The 16845-nt window shown below is 38.8% G+C and overlaps 1 long non-coding RNA gene across 1 annotated transcript; it reads left to right on the top strand.

Moving 5' to 3' along the window:
* Positions 1–952: 952 nt before the first annotated feature.
* On the top strand, positions 953–16637 carry LOC147914433 (uncharacterized). Its single transcript, XR_015555320.1, has 3 exons — positions 953–1114; positions 11413–11512; positions 16497–16637. It is a non-coding gene; the product is annotated as an uncharacterized LOC147914433 (long non-coding RNA).
* The last annotated feature ends 208 nt before the right edge of the window (positions 16638–16845 follow it).

Consider the following 16845-nt stretch of genomic DNA (forward strand, 5'->3'; position numbering starts at 1 on the left):
GCATTTAGTGTTCTGCATAGGTCCACTGAGGATGTTGGGGTAGGGGAAATGGAGAGCAAGAAAGAGAGTGAGGAAGGAGGGGGGAGGAAACCAAAGACCAACTTTGACTCCATCATGGTTTTAACAAGGGTGGGGTCTGGAGGGGAAGGATTGTGGATTCATTGTATGAAGATGCTAAACCATGGAAACTCTCTGTAAGGTACTTCAAACTAAGTCAGGATGGCTTTCAATAGCAGAAGCCCTTTGTCTATTTCTCTAGTACTGAGATGAATGCAAATATCTCAATCTAAGGGGACTAGAACAGTGAAATCAAAGCGTGGGCTTGAGAGTCAGAGAAAACCAAGGTCAAAAAAGGGTTAAAGCACTACAACTGGTTGGCCTTGGATGAATTATTTAATCCTGCCGTGCCTCAGTTTCCTCATCTGGAAAGTGCTGATCATACTACCTCGTGGGATATTTGTAAGGATTAGGTTTAATATTTAAACATTTTCTGGCTCCTATGAATTCTATTGGCTCATATATTGCAATAGGTGACCAATCTTTTGTTTATGGAGTTAGTAGTTGTTTCAAATTGTGGAATTGTTTACTTCTAATTTATTGTTATTATTGTCATTATTATTCTTTTTGTTATTATTCTTACTCATTATGGAGTACCTAATACATTTTAAACCTTGTTCTAGGTATTTCATATGAAGTATTTTTAAACCAAACAACCATTTGAGATGGCTAGGTCTAGCCCATTTTATAGAACGGGAAAACTGAAACTCAGAGAGGTTAAGTAAGGAGTAAGCAGTAAGGACAAGATCTGACTTTCTCTTCCAAATAACTGGCAGCATAAGGCAATGGACCAGGTTCCAGGGTGATGGGAGGGGCATTATTTGGCCTAGAGGCTGCAGAGCATGAAAGCAGAGGAGCCCACAGACTCCAGAGGTGAGCTGTGTTTGAGGGCTGGGAAGACCGAATGCTCTGCTCCTCACTAGACAGGAGCCGGAGACAGGCAGATACACGGCTACTGGACTGAGTCAAGAGATACCTTGAAGGGAGGAAGAGAAGCCTGAGAGATTTCTGAAATTCTGAGAATTATAGCAGCTTCACCTACGGGGAGACAGGCTGGGTAAGACAGGATGTGGAGTATGGCTGGTACTTGCATTGTTCTTTTTCCTTATTCTTCATTAATCTTTTCTTCGTTCTTTTACCTAGGTTAGAAGTTAAACAATTCTTGTTGCTTAGTAAGTTTAAGACTAAACACTAAGATTTCATTTGTAGGTATAACTCCTAGAGAACTCTGATAAAATTTCCAGTGTTCCATGAATTTTCCATCATGTTCCGTGCCCTTATTACTTTACAATCTGATTTGAAATTACTGCCCATCTTGGAGCTTCAAGGGAGAAATTGTGCTCAAGGTAGACAGAAAAGAGCAATCTTTAGGTAGCAAAGGGTTTCCCTGACTAGTTTCTAGCTCAGAGAAGCAAAATGATCCGATTTTCATATGTATCATATTTGGAGCTGAGCTGACTTTAAAAGCAGACGATTTTTTTTCTTTCATCTTTAATAAATAATGGTGCTTAGAGCAATGTGTGTTTACTGGTAACAGATTCCACCAATGGGTGTGGTGAAAAGCTGAGCATTTGTGGACTGTAAAGCTTCTGCTATTGTCTACAGCATTTCCTCTCTCGTCTCGGAGGTTCATGCTTTCTCAAGCAAGGGCTGTTTCAGGTCCAGATAGATGTCTGGGTTTTCTTACTCCAAGGATGAGGAGGTGGGGGTGGTGGGGTGCTGCTGGTGTGGCTGTGGAGCCGTCTTTTTGGCAGGGATTCCATTGTAGGGAAAGTCTGTCTTTAAAAAAAAAAGTAAACTGAGACAACTAGTCTCATTATAAAATGATTTCCTTGTTGATATGAGGTGAGGAAAAGATAAATAGCTTTTGGGAAAAGAACCTGTGAGTATACAAGGGAATAAGAAAAATAAGGAGTTAAACATCGAGGAAGACTTATGAGTTAGATGAAATGTCAAGGCAGATAATTTGCTTTTTCATTTTGCCGGGGAGACAGTAAGATAATCTTTTTTTACTAAATCAGTAAAGCTCTAGTGTCTTTTCTGCTATGGGAGCATCGATGATTATACTGAGCCCCTAAAGAAAGAGAGCCAACTTACATAAGTGTACTAAATCCTATCTTGTGGTGAGAGGCCTGAAAATTATAATAACCAGAATCAATACTTGCAGTGTATGCATAAGAGATGGTGCCTCAAATAGGATTAGGGCCTGTTCTGGCCACCTTTTGTTATGGATATGTTTCTCTGCAAATGTTGTGTGGTATCACACCAGTTCACTTGATTTTTCTTAACAACACTGCAGGCCGTCTTTGAGAAAAACTCAACATTAACAATGGAAAAAAGAATATGTTTATCTTCACGTTTAATTTACAAATAGCAAAGCCAATACACGCCACAGAGTGACTTAGATACTAACAGCAGTGTGTCCTCTATTCCCATGTGTTAGGATTATGATAAATGTGGTCCAGGGACGTGTTTGGTCTGGGTTGTTCTGTTCATGTGCTTGTTTCTCCCTGTCATCTGGGTCACCCGCTGATCTGTGTCAGTGTCAGAGTGCTGGGTGACAGCCTGCGCTGTCCAGGTTTTATGGGTCACTTTCTTGAATCAAAGCTAACTTTCCACTTAAGAGAATTCTGTCTCTTTTGGTGATTGTTCAAAACATAGCGTCTCCAACGCAGATGTATCGTATTTACATGTGCAGGCTATTTCTTTCCTTCAACTGTATTTACATGTATTTTGCAGGTGATTTGTTTCCTTAGCTTTGAATTCTTCAGATATATGATATGCTGAAGGTGTGATTCCTATGTTCTTCAAGGGTTATTTGCAAATATCTTGACCATTGTGCCTGCACAAGTTGTCTGTGACTGGGGCTGTGGTGGGGAGACCTTTGAGACATCTGTGGCTTTTCATGGAAGAAAACAGTTTCCTACTGAGAGTCACCCAATCCTTAAATCCCTTTAATCTGTTTGTGAGTCCCATGTTGCCTTCATGACTGCTCAGCCGTTCTGAATACTGTCCTCTTGCTATTTTGTTAACACTTTGCTGTTTTTTCAAAAAACCATATAAATGTACAATCTCTCTGTCTCACACACAAACATAATGAGGAGTGGCTCATAAACATGAAAAGCAAAACTTTGAATTTTATCTCTGAGAAAAATCAGCATTATTGATAAGAAGCTGGTATGATATTTCTAAAAGTGGAAATTCAAGAAGAAAATAGATTCTTAATCACTTACTAAATGCCAGGGACATTTTACCAGCATTTTCTCATTTAATTTTTAACAACTTTTAAAGATGATATGCCTCAGAGATGAGGTACCCGAAGTTCTGAAATGTGAAGTCACCTGCCACGGCCACGGTCAGATGCAGGGCCAGGCCAGGCGCCTGCTGTCTCTGATACCCGAGATCCCTCACTCTTAATTATTCTCTATGCTGGGCTTTAGCTAATTTGCAGCTGCTTACTGCATTAAATTCATAATCCTGCTTTCATCATAGCAAAAACAATAATAATCACACAACACGACTATTTGCAGTGGCTTCTGGCCAAGGCCATTTGATTCAGAGTCAAAACCTCATACTCATGAAGTGCTTTCACTTTGTCAAAATCTAATAAGCGTAGTTTTTATACCTGAGGAAAACCAAGGTAATCTCTCTATTTAATACAGTGACATATCAAATTATTACTTTCATGTATTTTAGTTAGTCTCTTTCTTTGCCTGTCATTCTCTGTGTTTTAGAAAGTGGAGAACTTAGAAATACTTTTGGAAAATTCCGTCTCCAAGGACAAGAGAAGGTTAGGTGTCCCTTTCAAAGACAATAGCTTCTTAATGAGAGAGTGGAGATGAGAATTCATGTCCTTAACAGAGAGTTCATTGTCCCTCCTACTACATCACGCAATCTGGTGTCTAATCTGTCTAAAGACATGAGTTCCTTGTCTATTAATAGCCTTTCTAATAATAATGTACAGTGACTGGATATGCCAAGCTCCTAACTGGTGTTTTGGAGAACTGAAAAGGTTTTCAGAGTTATGTCTAGAAAAATCTTTGGAGTTTCTTGAACATATTATATGATTAGCAACTGGAACTATGACAGGAAGGAAGGAAGTAAACATGCATTGGGAATCTATTATTTGCCACACATATCAGTAGGCACTTTACATATAATAACTTTGTGAAGCTGATATTAACTTGACTTTACAAGGGATAAAAAGTCTGAGAAACTTGTAATATCCCCCAAATTGTACAGATAGCAGGATTTGACTAGTCTGTCCAACGCCAAAGCCTTCATACTTTTCATTACCTTGTCTCCATCTTGTTTGAAAAATCAAATGTATAGCATTTCATGTCTGGACCGCCTCAACAACAAAATCGGGCACTCTCTCCCTAAAGTAGCTTGCACTAAAAATAACTACCCCTCTTCCTCCCAGGAGCTTCCCAAGTTGAAGAGAAGAGCACTGGAGCTCTGCTAAGCCTAGGAATGCCGCCTACAGTAATCTGAGATCAATCTGAAATCAGAGGATATCATTCAGATCATTTTTTTTCTTTTCTGAGATTGTCTCTCTGATCTCATATGCATTTTCAAAGATTGTTATGGTGAAAATTTTCAAGCATACACTAAGGTAGAGAAAACAGTGTAATAAAAAATTGGATACCTAGAGCCAGCTTCAGTAATTTGTGCTGTAATTTTATGCTCTATATAATAATAATAAATTATGGATGTCTGTATGTGGTGATGAATAGATAACAGACAACACACTTTTTACCCTTTAGGCCATAGTTCTTACTCCAATACAGCATAAATATTTTTTCTCCCAATACAAAGTCTTGATGGGTTACTAGCAGTGATATTTTAAAAAGCACAATATGAGAGATGAGAATAAATCAGCTACTAAAATAAGATACCATAGGAATATAAATATTTCACTTTGAAAATAAAACAAAGTCAGGAGAAGAGTGGGAAGACTATGAAGTGTAGGAGTGTGGAAACAAAAGACCGTTTGGAGCCATTCTGTCCCCATGAGATCGTGTGTATTGGTTCATTCCATGTTGGGAAGGACAGTTAAAGGGTACAACCTTCAGGATAAGACCACTGGATTACCTGAGAGACACAGTTGTCCTCTGCTACAGGGAGTGTCTGCTGTAGGTAGCATAGCTCATCTACCATGAGAGAAATGGAGACTCAAGGGAAGAAATTTGTTGTCATTTTTCAATTATCCATGAAAATGCTTGGGAACAGAGGCATGGATTACAAAAGATGGAAGATAACAAAAGCATTTGTATTTGACTGTGGAATGTATTGCTGTACTTACATTTGTCTGTTTAGGGGCGTGTCTCTTCTGATAATTTCCACTGAAGAATATAGGAGGCCATTCTGTTACAACCAGGCCCTGTTGTAGCTGTTTTGTTGTTCTACCAACCTTCAGCGACACCTCTCTCTCTCTCTCTCTCTCTCTCTCTCTATGTCTCTCTCTCTGTCTTATTACCTTAATGGCAAGATTTCAAAATGTTCTGGTCCTTACATAATATAAACATACATTTAAAATATTGACAAAGTTGCAATTAAGCAGATAAGATTCAAAGAGTTAAGCTGAGATTTTCCAAAACAATCCAGTTAACAGACTTGAAAGCACTTGTCAAGTCTGTCCTCAGATATAATTACCGAAGACATTAGCCCTTCTGGCCCATTTTTTTTTGTCAACAGAGGTTCCACCTCTATCAATAGCTCACTTCCAGTTTCAGTTTTCACATGATGTTCATTCTATTTCCCCCCTGTTCTGTCTGCTGGCCCCTCTCACTATGGTACTGGGCAGGTTTTATTCCTGATATTGTCCTCACAGAAAATTGTGGGAAGTGAAGATGAGGTTTTCTTTAAGAGCGATAACCTAGTATACTGCACAGGTGTCTATATTTATGCATCCTATAAGGGAAGGAAGGAAAAAACTTGTCTTAACTTGCCCATAAATTCAGAATCTGGCCCCAAACAAATCCACCCTTTACTTCACTTTTGTAGACCTGGCACACTCTTATCTGAGGACTCAGTCCATTAAAAAAGCAAACCACAGGACTTGTCGATACAGTGATTTTCCCACCCTGAATCACCTGTGCTGTTTTACGTCAATGCTTCTGTTTCTTTGCTGCTCAGTGCATATGATTTGCCGGATCATTTGTCTCAATTTTAGTTCAAACAGTGCAGTCACCATACTTACAGGGTGATACAGAATAATATACAACACTTTGCACTGAAGAGAATTGCCCCTGTGTTGGCAAAATAATAAGTATGAGAATAATAATAATCAGTATTTATTGTGTCTTTACTCTCCACCAGCACTATATAGAGTGCATTCCTCTCATGACCCCCTTGTGTCCTCACGATATCCCGATAGGCAAATTCTGTTATAAGCCTCACTTTGCAGATGGATCACTGGAGCTTCATGGGGTTAGTTAACCTGCTTCACAGTAGTAAGAGTAGAGCTGGGATTTGAGCACGGGTGGAATGACTCCAGAACCCAAGCTCTCAGACACACACACAGAACAACTGCCGGATATAGATCCAGGGCAAAACATCCTTGAATAGAGAAGCAGTGTGTAATTAGGAAGCCGTAGTGCAAAGGCAGGGGTAGGCAGGAACAAGGCTGGGTGGGTTCATCAGGATGGGCTCGCTGGGCAAGAGCAGTTTGAAGAAGGTAAAGGAGGCGGGAAAATAGTGGTAGAGAGGAGAGGAAGAGTGGTCAGTGGGTAAGGTAGATAAAGGTAGTGGAGGAGATTCAAGGTCGGAGAAAGAAGTTGGGGACAGGAGATGACAAAGGAAACACCTCTAGGCTACGAGTCTCTTTAAAAGAAATGGTGGTCTATTTGCTTTGCTTCTTAGTAACAACGTGCTGATTATACAGACTACTGGGAATCTGTATATTGTTTTTAGAGGCTTCCTTTTCCCTGATGGGTTAGAATTGGGTTCTAACTTCCTTTCCTGATGTTATGATCTGAGACAGGTTTTCTTCCCATTGCACTTTTCTTCTGAACACTCGAGATTTATTGAAGGAAGTGAAGCACACCTATGCTTTTGATTTTGATGACTAATATTAATTGCCATATCTTACTGATCATAAATTCTCCTTTTTTAAAGTCATTTGAAAGGACATGAGGTACTTAAATAAAGATAGTAACCTTGAAAGTATGAGTGTGTCCTCTGTAGCTAGTTCTATGATATTTTATGATTTAACGTGTACTTGACATATTTGATAAAGGGTTTATCTGCTATGGTTTTATTGGAGTAGATAACTTATCTATTTGTAAATTACATTTTACTTTGTAACTTGGTACCAACGTAAAATGTATTCCTTAAAACAATGTCTAAATAGAAAAGAATAATCTTTGCACATAGATAAGGTGGTATATAATTGTATTTAGGGCTGAATCATATTTTGAAATATATTCTATAATATAAAAACTAGCACATTTAAAAATCACTTTACCAAACTCTTTAATAATACCTGTTTACCGTTAAAATGTCTGTCTGTTCCACTGAGGACAAATTATTATGCTTTTAGTTGTTAAGCCTTCTGAGTTGTTAAGCCATATGAATTCTTTTCATGTTTCTCTGTAGTCATATAAAACATTTTACTTCAAAGGAAAAATGCTATGAATTTACAGTGCTTTTAGAATTTAAAATCTGTTTCCTATTTTGTTGATTAAGACAGAGGAGCATTGATTGTGAATAAAGAACATGCTATGTTGAAAAGAAAATTAAAGATCCTGATGTTTCTCTGCCAGATAGCACAAAAACTAAGAACACCACAGGAATTTTTCAACATTATTAACCTCTTGACAATGTGTGGGTCGTATAAAGGACAAATGAATGTTTTGGAGGGACTGAGAATGCCAATTTTAACAGACTGTCCAATCACTGTAGATAAATATTTGTGTTCCTGGGGATTATTTGATTTTTATCAAAGCAAATTGAATTGGAAACATGGCATGTATTAAGTCATTGGTACTTATTGTCTAATTCTTTTTCCCATAGAAGTTTCTATGCACTGAAAGAGCACTAAGTCATCAGTTAGACATACCATGTAGTGATTCTTATCATATCCAGACAAAATAAAAGCCTTTTAAGAAGCTACTTCACAAGACAACTGCATAGCTTTCCTCACAGGAACTTCTTAAACAAATAATGATTACTACAGCTATTGGGTCAATCGCTTACACTAATTTAACAAGAACAATTCCAAGATGTCTAGCCCATTCCACATTCCATGTGACTAACTATGGTATCCAGAGCTTGGAAAATATCCAGGCAACTCACGGTAGCTTTACTTAAATGCTTTCTGGATACTGGATTTTAAGGAAAGTGATAGAATTAGGCTTACACAGGAAAGACTTCAAGGCATACCTACTTTCAGTGCTATAAATGGTCTCAATTGTATCTCAAAGTTGTTTGAAAGTACCCAAAGTTGAAAACATCACAGATTTAGTTCCTATCTATATTGGAGTTGGCAAATGCATAACTTCTAATTGTTGGCATGGAGATTTATCGTATCCAGTGAGACAGATATACTAGGAGTTTTGTACACACCTCCAATGGAGAGGCAACTATGAATTGGAATGATTAGCTTTCAAAAATGTGTCCACAATAACCACTCCTTTATGCTTACAGTCATGCTGTGATTGGGGTAGAAACGAAGAAGGAAGATTTAGAGTGGAAAGATAGGGATAAGAGAGGGAGGACAGGGTTGAGTCAAACAAGGAGGACTTGGGCAGGTTCGGGGTCAATTCTGTGGTTGTTAACTAAGGCAGGTAGGAGCAGCAGTTCTTATAATATTCAGCACGTATAATATTCAGCAGGCAAGAGGTCAAGTTCAGGAACAGCCGCGGGGAAGACCAGTTGATACTCTAGGTCCCTGTTTCTTGTAAGTAGAGTCTGGAACCCAGAACTTTGGAGATAAGTTAAAAACCCAAGATAGACTTTAGAATCCTGTGCCAGGAATCCAGGCAGAATCTGGGTAACAGAGGCAGGGGCTAGGAACCAGCACCAAAAGGTGACTAAGGCAAGTGCTTCTTATTTCCTGCTTAGAGCCCAAACTTGTGACGATTTTGGGAAGGCCTGAGCCCAAAGTTTATTTTTTCATTCAATTTGTATTTATTAGGCATCTATTACGTGCCAGGCACTGTGTGAGCAGCAGAGACTATTACTGAACTAGGCAGACATGATCTCTTTTTATAGAGGAGACTTACAATAAACTAGTAAATGAATGAATGAGTAAATAACTCTAGAAGGAAGTAAACAGCATGCTAAGTCTGAGAGTCTGAGGAAGGTGTTTTAGATAGGATGGCCAGAGAAAAACCCTCCAAAGAAGTGATATTTGAGAATGAGCAATTTGCAGAGGCGGAAGAACAACCTAGTGGAATGGCCTGGGGGTAAAAAAAAAAAAAAGGCCTGGCATGTTCAAGGAACAAAAGGAAGTAGATCTGGAGGACGGTGAGCAAAAGAGAGTGTGGTGTGAGATGGGGGATAGAGAAGCTGGCGAGAGCTAGATCATACAGTTGGAGGGGAAGAGCATTTGGCTTGAGTAAGGGATGTACCAAGTAGTCTAAGAACTGATTTGAGATAATTCACTGATTTTAGAGCTGTAAACTGGAAAATAGATTACGAGGGACTGAAAATTCTGCCTGAGCAGCCCATGCATTGTGAAGAAGTTTACTAAGAAGTTTCCTAAAGCAGAGAGAGAAATATGAGGCAGACCATTGGTGCCAGATCTTGGTGATCAGGATAGTTGCTGAAGAGCCCAGGGTTAAAAATTAACTACAGGGCAAAGCACTGCAGTCCAAAAGAGTGGTGATAGTAGCCAGAGGGCTTTTTCTTTTGATGATGAAACTATTCTGCAAAGGAGAGTGGGGCAGGATGGTGAGTCACCCAGCGTGGGCTGGTGTGATGCAGAGCATAATGTGGGTTAGCCTGGGAGGCACATGAATGGTAAGAAGGAAGAAACACAGAAAGCATCATCCTTCTTGTGATTTCCTTTCTTTCACAGAATCAGCTAAGTCACAGGTCCCCTGAGGAGGTCTTTCAATTGGTTCACAATATATTATGCTGTTCCTTCGAATTTTTTAGTAAATATGAAAATTTATTGATAATAGCAGCCAAAAAATAGTAGCAATATCTTGATCCCCCTTATGGGTTGAATTGTGTCTCCCGAAAAGATCTGTTGCAGTCCTAATCCCCAGTATAGCAGAATGTGATCTTATGTGGAAATAGGGTCATCGCAGATGTCATTAATTAAATTAAGAGGAGGTCATACTGAAGTGGGGTGGGCCCTTAATACAGTATGACTGGTGTCCTTATAAGAAGACGAAATTTGGACACAGAGACATGCACAGTGGAAAGAAGGCCATGTGAAGACAGAGACACACAATGAGAATGCCATATGAAGATGGAGGCAGAGATTGGACTGATGTGTCTATAAGCCAAGGAATGCCAAGGATTGCTGGTCATCACTGGAAGCTAGGAGATAAGCATGGAATAGATTCTTCCTCAGAGCGCTCAGAAGGAAGCAACCCTGCTGATGCTTTGATCTCAAACTTTTAGCCACCAGAACTGTGAGACAATAAGTTTCTGTTGTTTTAAGCCACTCAGATTGTGATACCTGTACAGCAGCAGTAGGAAACTAATACAATCCCTTCCCCTTCCTCTGTCTTATTCTTTCCCACCATCCTCCCTCACACTATTATCCATTAAGACCAAATTCCTTTTCCTACTGCTTGTGCTCTTTCTGCCCAGAATACCTTCCTTCCCTTCTTTGTTTGCCAGGTACCTATTTTAAAATAATTTAAAAAATTTATGTTTGATTATGAAATTTTTCAAGCATACATAGAAAATAACAGATATCCAGTCTCTCAACATCTAGATTTATCAGATGACAACTTTTTTTTTTTGCCATATTTGCTTCAAATCTTTCCTATTTACCCTAAAAAGAAATATTGCTGATAAAGCTAAAGCCTCCTCTCCCCCTACACTCTCCCACTTCCCGGGTCTCCTCTGCAGTGGTCATTCTTATTTATTCTCATTTATTTTTAAAGTAGCATCACAAACATCACCCAAACCAATGTAACAACTTGATCTCCTGTTCCCACAATACTTTATACACAACTTATGTTAAACAATGATCATATTGTATTTTGATTGTAGTCTTTCTCTCTATAAGAAAAGAAAATGACTGGTCATTTTCAATCATTATCTGGTGCCTACACAATGTCTAGCTCTTGGTTAAACAATTTTAATTACATAATGTCTACACAAAAGCATTTGACTCTCACAAGAGCCCCGTGCATCCTCAGGACTGGAATTGTCATATTTTTCTTCCAGATATCGAAACTTGATGAATTTCCTGTGACTACTGTGGTTGATGATATTATTGGTCCGCAATTCTGCCTGCTCTCCTCATCCTTGCTATGGTCTACTGTTGGTGAGTATATTTCCGTGCCTCCCTGAGGTTGGGCTTGGTCATGTGATTTGTTTTGGTCCATGGAATGTAGGCGGAAGTGACAATGTGTCAGTTCTGAGCTGAGGCTTTAAGAGGTTTAAGCATTTCTGCCTTCCTCTTTGTGCTGCTTTTATTCAGTCTGACAACAGGCTCCAAGTAGCTACTGGTCCCAGAATGAAGAGACATGTGGAGCCAACCTGACCCCAACCTGAAGGCTGGTTGCAGCCAACCCTAGCCGAGTCCCAGCAAACTTGCAGACCTGTGAGCAAAAATAAATGCTTTCTGATGTATATTACAGAGATTTGGGGTAGGTGTTACACAGCATTATCATAGTGGGAACCCCATTAGTACACCTGACTAGTGGACGGCAGAGCCAGAACTAGAGCACACATTGTCTGACTAGTAATCCAGAATCTTTTTGCTAAATTATTCTGCTATTCATCTGCACATTCAATACTTATCATATATTTCCTATGGAAAACAGAGCACAGAAAAACCAGACAGGCTGTGGTCTCTGCTCTCATGAAGCGCCTGTTTCTAGTGAGGGAAACAGACAAAAAGAAGTAAATTTAAACCATCGTATAATGAGAAATTCTTATAACAGCACGCACGTCCTTCTGAGAGAGAAGGAGGCTGGGGTGAGGGACGGGAGAAGACGACCGTCGTGGTGGCCAGGGTGGGCGCCTTGAGGTGCTGGTGAAGCTGAGCAAAAGCACATCTTTCTCTCCTTCAAATGGTCTCAGATAACAAGTTCAGTTTTTTCTTTTTCCTTTATTTATGTAGCGTCAGCCCAATTGCGCGTCTCTGCTCTAGGCTGGCTCGCTGTCCTTGGTTTGCATCCTGTGTGTTCAGAGAGCTATTGGGTTGTTTTGGAAATTCTTAGAGAAAGACTGAAAGAGGATTCATTTTTCCTTTTCCAAAGGGAGCGATTACATATTCTTACTAGAGCAACAAACTTAAGTCCTGGGTTGTGAATGACATCTGAATTCTCTCAGGTGAGAGGGATTCTGTATCTAGAAAGTCAAGAGCAAAATGTGACTTTAGCAATACTGTAGGGAACTGTGGTCAGCACTGAGCTTATAAAGGCCTTTGTTTTCCGTGTTTTGATTGGCTCTGTGAGAAGCCTGGAGCAGCTCACACACCCATCTGTATCCATATTAGTGGGACTGAAAACTGCTGACACAGAATTGCAGATTGGGGCCTGTGGCTTGCCAGGGTAAACTTGTGTAAGACACTGTATATCCCTCCTAACAACAGTGGTTCTTTTGTCGCTTAAACAGAGGTTATTAAGAACACGAGTCATTAAAAAGAACTTCAGAAAAGCAGGCAACATTTTCCAATATCGTGGCTTTAGGTGATCCCCAGAAAGTGTCAGAAGCTCTGGAAGGAGTGAAGCATTTCAAGAATAACTAACAATAGATTCTGAACCATAACCCGAGTTGGTTAGAAGTGAGTAATATTCCAAAACATAATTTCTGAATGTCAAAAGAAGCCCATTACTATGGAGAATTGGATGAAAATTCACCAAAATATTTTCTTGAATGTACATAAACATAGCAAATAAGAATACTTTAAAATCTTTAATTGACCCAGGAATCTCTGGTTTGCTGATAAAAGCACAAATTCAAAGAAACTCACTTTAGAATTTCTTTTTTTAATTTTTAATACATAAAAAAGTGCAATTGTAGGAATAAGGAGGGGAAAAAGTCTTTATTCCACTATCCAAAGAAAAATCTGGTTAGCATTTTGATGTTGTTTCTGCTAATATTTTTCTCTACAAATACTTTTTACATAGTGGAGATCAAGCAGTATATGTAATTTTGTTTCATATATTTTCTTTCACTTTTGTTATTCTTTAGGAAAGATCAGGGGTTGGCTAACTATAGGCCAAATCCGGTGCACTGTCTGCTTTAGCAGAACACAGAGGGCCACACTCACTCATTTACGTAATTGTCTCTGGTTGCTGTCACACTGCAATGGCAGAATTAAGTAGTTGTAACAGAGCCTATGTGGCCTGCAAAGCACAAAATATTTGCTCTCTGGCCCTTTATGGAAAGACTTTGCCAACTCTTAGAATGGATTATTAGAGTCACATGTAAACAACATTTTTAAAGCTCTTGTAAACATATCCTAAAAGTTGATGTATCCGTTGGCACTCTTCACCAGCATTTGTCTGATGAGACTGCTTGTTTGACTGTCTGTTACCAAATATACACGTTTTATATACGTATCTATATATATGTATATAAACCAGCTGTATATATTTTATATATTAATATATATGTAATTTTGGAATTTAATAGACATGGAATAGTATTGTATCTCTTTTATGCTTTAATTTTTTTAGATTTCTTTGAGTAGCAGTTAGAATAATTTCCCGTTGTTTTTTAACCACATTTATTTCCTCTTTTCTTCATTGACTTCTTGTGCCCTTTGCCCATTTTGAAACAGAGATATTTTTTTGTGTGTGTGTGAGGAAGATTAGCCCTGAGCTACGGTCTATTGCCAATCCTCCTCTTTTTGCTGAGGAAGATTGGCCCTGGGCTAACATTTGTGCCCATCTTCCTCTACTTTATGTGGGACGCCGCCACAGCATGGCTTGACAAGCTGTGCACAGGTCTGCACCCAGGATCCAAACCTGTGAACCCCAGGCCGCCAAAATGGAGTGCACGAACTTAACCGCTATGCCACTGGGCTGGCGCTGAAACAGAGGTATTCTTTAAAAAGTAAATTTGTAAGAGCTCTATAACAATTCAGAATATCAACACTTGTTTATTTTCTTTACTTTGAGTATATTTTCTCAGGGTATTTTTTTCCACTATAATTTGAGAAGTCTTTTTTGAAACTTGTAAGTTTTTTAATCTATATAAAATTTCCTCTATGATTTCTTCCAAAGCTTCTAAGTTTAGAAATTTCTCCAATATATCATCTTTAAGGAGTATCTTGTTATTTTTAATTTTTTAAAAATTTATAAAGATTTGTATTTTATTTTATCAAATGACTCTTCAGTGTCCACTGATTTTTTTTTAACAGATTTTTTTAAGAACAGTTTTGGACTTACAGAAAAATAGAGAAATTAGTACAAAGAGTTCCCATAACCCCCACATCCAGTTTCCCCTATTATTAACATCTTACGTTAGTTTTGTATATTTGTTACAATTAATGAACCAATATTGATATATTATCACTAACTAAAGTCCATACATGTCTTTAATTTTTACCTAATATCCTTTTTCTGTCCCAGGATCTCATCCAGAATGACACATTACATTTAGTTATCATGTCCCTTTGGCTCTTGTTGGCTGTGACAGTTTCTCAGACTTTCCTTGATTTTGATGACTGACAGTTTCAGGGAGTACTGGTTAGATATTTTGTAGAATGTCCCTCTCTTAGAATTGGTCTGGTGTTTTTTTCTTGGTGAGACTGGGGTTATGGGTATTTGGGAGGAAGGCCAGAGGTAGAGTACATCATGTCAAGAGCACATTCTATCAGCGTGACCTATCACTGCTGATGTTGACCTTGATCACCTGTCTGGGGCAGCGTTTGTCAGGTTTCTCCACTGTCAAGTTACTCTTTTTTTCCCTTTCCCATGTTGTACTCTTCGGAAAGAAGTCACTATTCACAGTCCATTTCTAAAGAATGGGGAAAAAAAGTCAAACTCATAGAAAAAGAGAGTAGAAAAGTGGTTTCTAGGGGCTGGGGGGTGGGGGAAATAGGGAGAGGCTGACAAAAGAGTACAAACTTCCAGCTGTAAAATGAATAAGGCCTGAGGCTCTAGTGTATAACATGGTGACTATAGTTGGTAACACTGTATTGGATAGTTGAAATTTGCTAAGAGAGTAGAACTTCTGTTCTCACCAAATCCAGAAAAAGGTAAATATGTGAGGTGATGGATGTGTCAACTAACTAGATGGGTGAAATCCTTTCACAATGTGTATGTTATATCAAATCACCACGATGTACACTTTAAAAAATCTTTACTATTTTATATATCAATTATACCTCAATTAAGCTGAAATTTAAAAAAAAGCATTTCAGCAGATTAAAGGAAAAAATGAAAAGGAATGGGGAGTTATGCTGCCCCTCCTTGAGGATGGAGTACTTACATAAATTATTTGCAATTCTTCTGAATAGGAGATTTTTCTCTCCTTCCCCATTTATTTATTTATTCAATTATTTATTTATATCAGTATGTATTCATGGATATTTATTTTATACTTTGGGTTATAATCTAATACTTTCCTTTATTTTGTTGCTCAAATTGTTCCAGATTGGGCCATTGGGAGCTCTTTCAGTTGGCTCCTGTATCTGTTTGAAAAACCCCTGTCAACGTAGGTTGGTTTGTTTGCTTGTTTTTTAAAGAACTTAACTTCCAGCACTACAAGATGTTCCAGTCTTACCTTGCATACTTCCGGCCTCAATCCTGGAACCAGCCATTTCTCCAAGGAGCCGTGATTCCTTTAATCAGTTTTCTTTTATTAGAAACCGAGACCTGGGCACTATGTGTGCCTATTGCTACTAGGTGTAGTTGCTTCTAGGACCACTCAGCTGACAAAACAAGGTAATATAGGTGTATCTGCTAAGCTGTATATATTTATACATATATAAAAACATTTCTAAATGTAACTACCTGTATCAAAAGTGACCTAGGGCCAGCCTGGGGTAGTAGTGGTTAAGTTTGCACCATCTGCTTCGGCAACCTGGGTTTCACAAGTTTGACTCCGGGTGTGGACTGATGCACCGCTCATCAAGCCATGCTGTGGCAGCATCCCACATACAAAAAATAGAGGAAAATGGTCACAGATGTTAGCACAGAGCCAGTCTTCCTCAGCAAAAAGAGGAAGATTGGCAAAAGATGTTAGCACAGTGCCAATCTTCCTCACCAAAAAAAAAAAAAAAAGTGAGCTGAGCATGAGTTCATATTGATGTTTCCAACTCTAATCCATTACCACTTGTATCATTTTAGCCTTTCCTTGCCTATCTGTAAGCTCGCACTCCAGCAGTGAGAAACCTGGCTCCCACCATCCACGAGTTCCAGTATACATGCATAGCAGTATCAGCATTGTTAACCTGTATCCCTGTGGAAAACAGCTTTATCAACTAGAGTGCCAGGTATAGTACCTTTTATTTTTACTCTTAGAGACTCCACTCATTTCCAAAGTTGTTTGGTCTGTCCACTGATTTTTAACTCTTATTCTAATGCGTTTTCTATCCAGATTTACTTCTTGTTCCTAGTTGTCAGTCCTGATGCTGACGTGGTAATAAAGGGAACAGGTGGTATATGGGAGAGATTTTCAAATTCCTTGAGGTCATAA

Source organism: Ceratotherium simum, chromosome 20 (assembly GCF_057802395.1).
Source record: "Ceratotherium simum simum isolate JZ-2026a chromosome 20, ASM5780239v1, whole genome shotgun sequence".
Classification (NCBI taxonomy): Eukaryota; Metazoa; Chordata; class Mammalia; order Perissodactyla; family Rhinocerotidae; genus Ceratotherium; species Ceratotherium simum.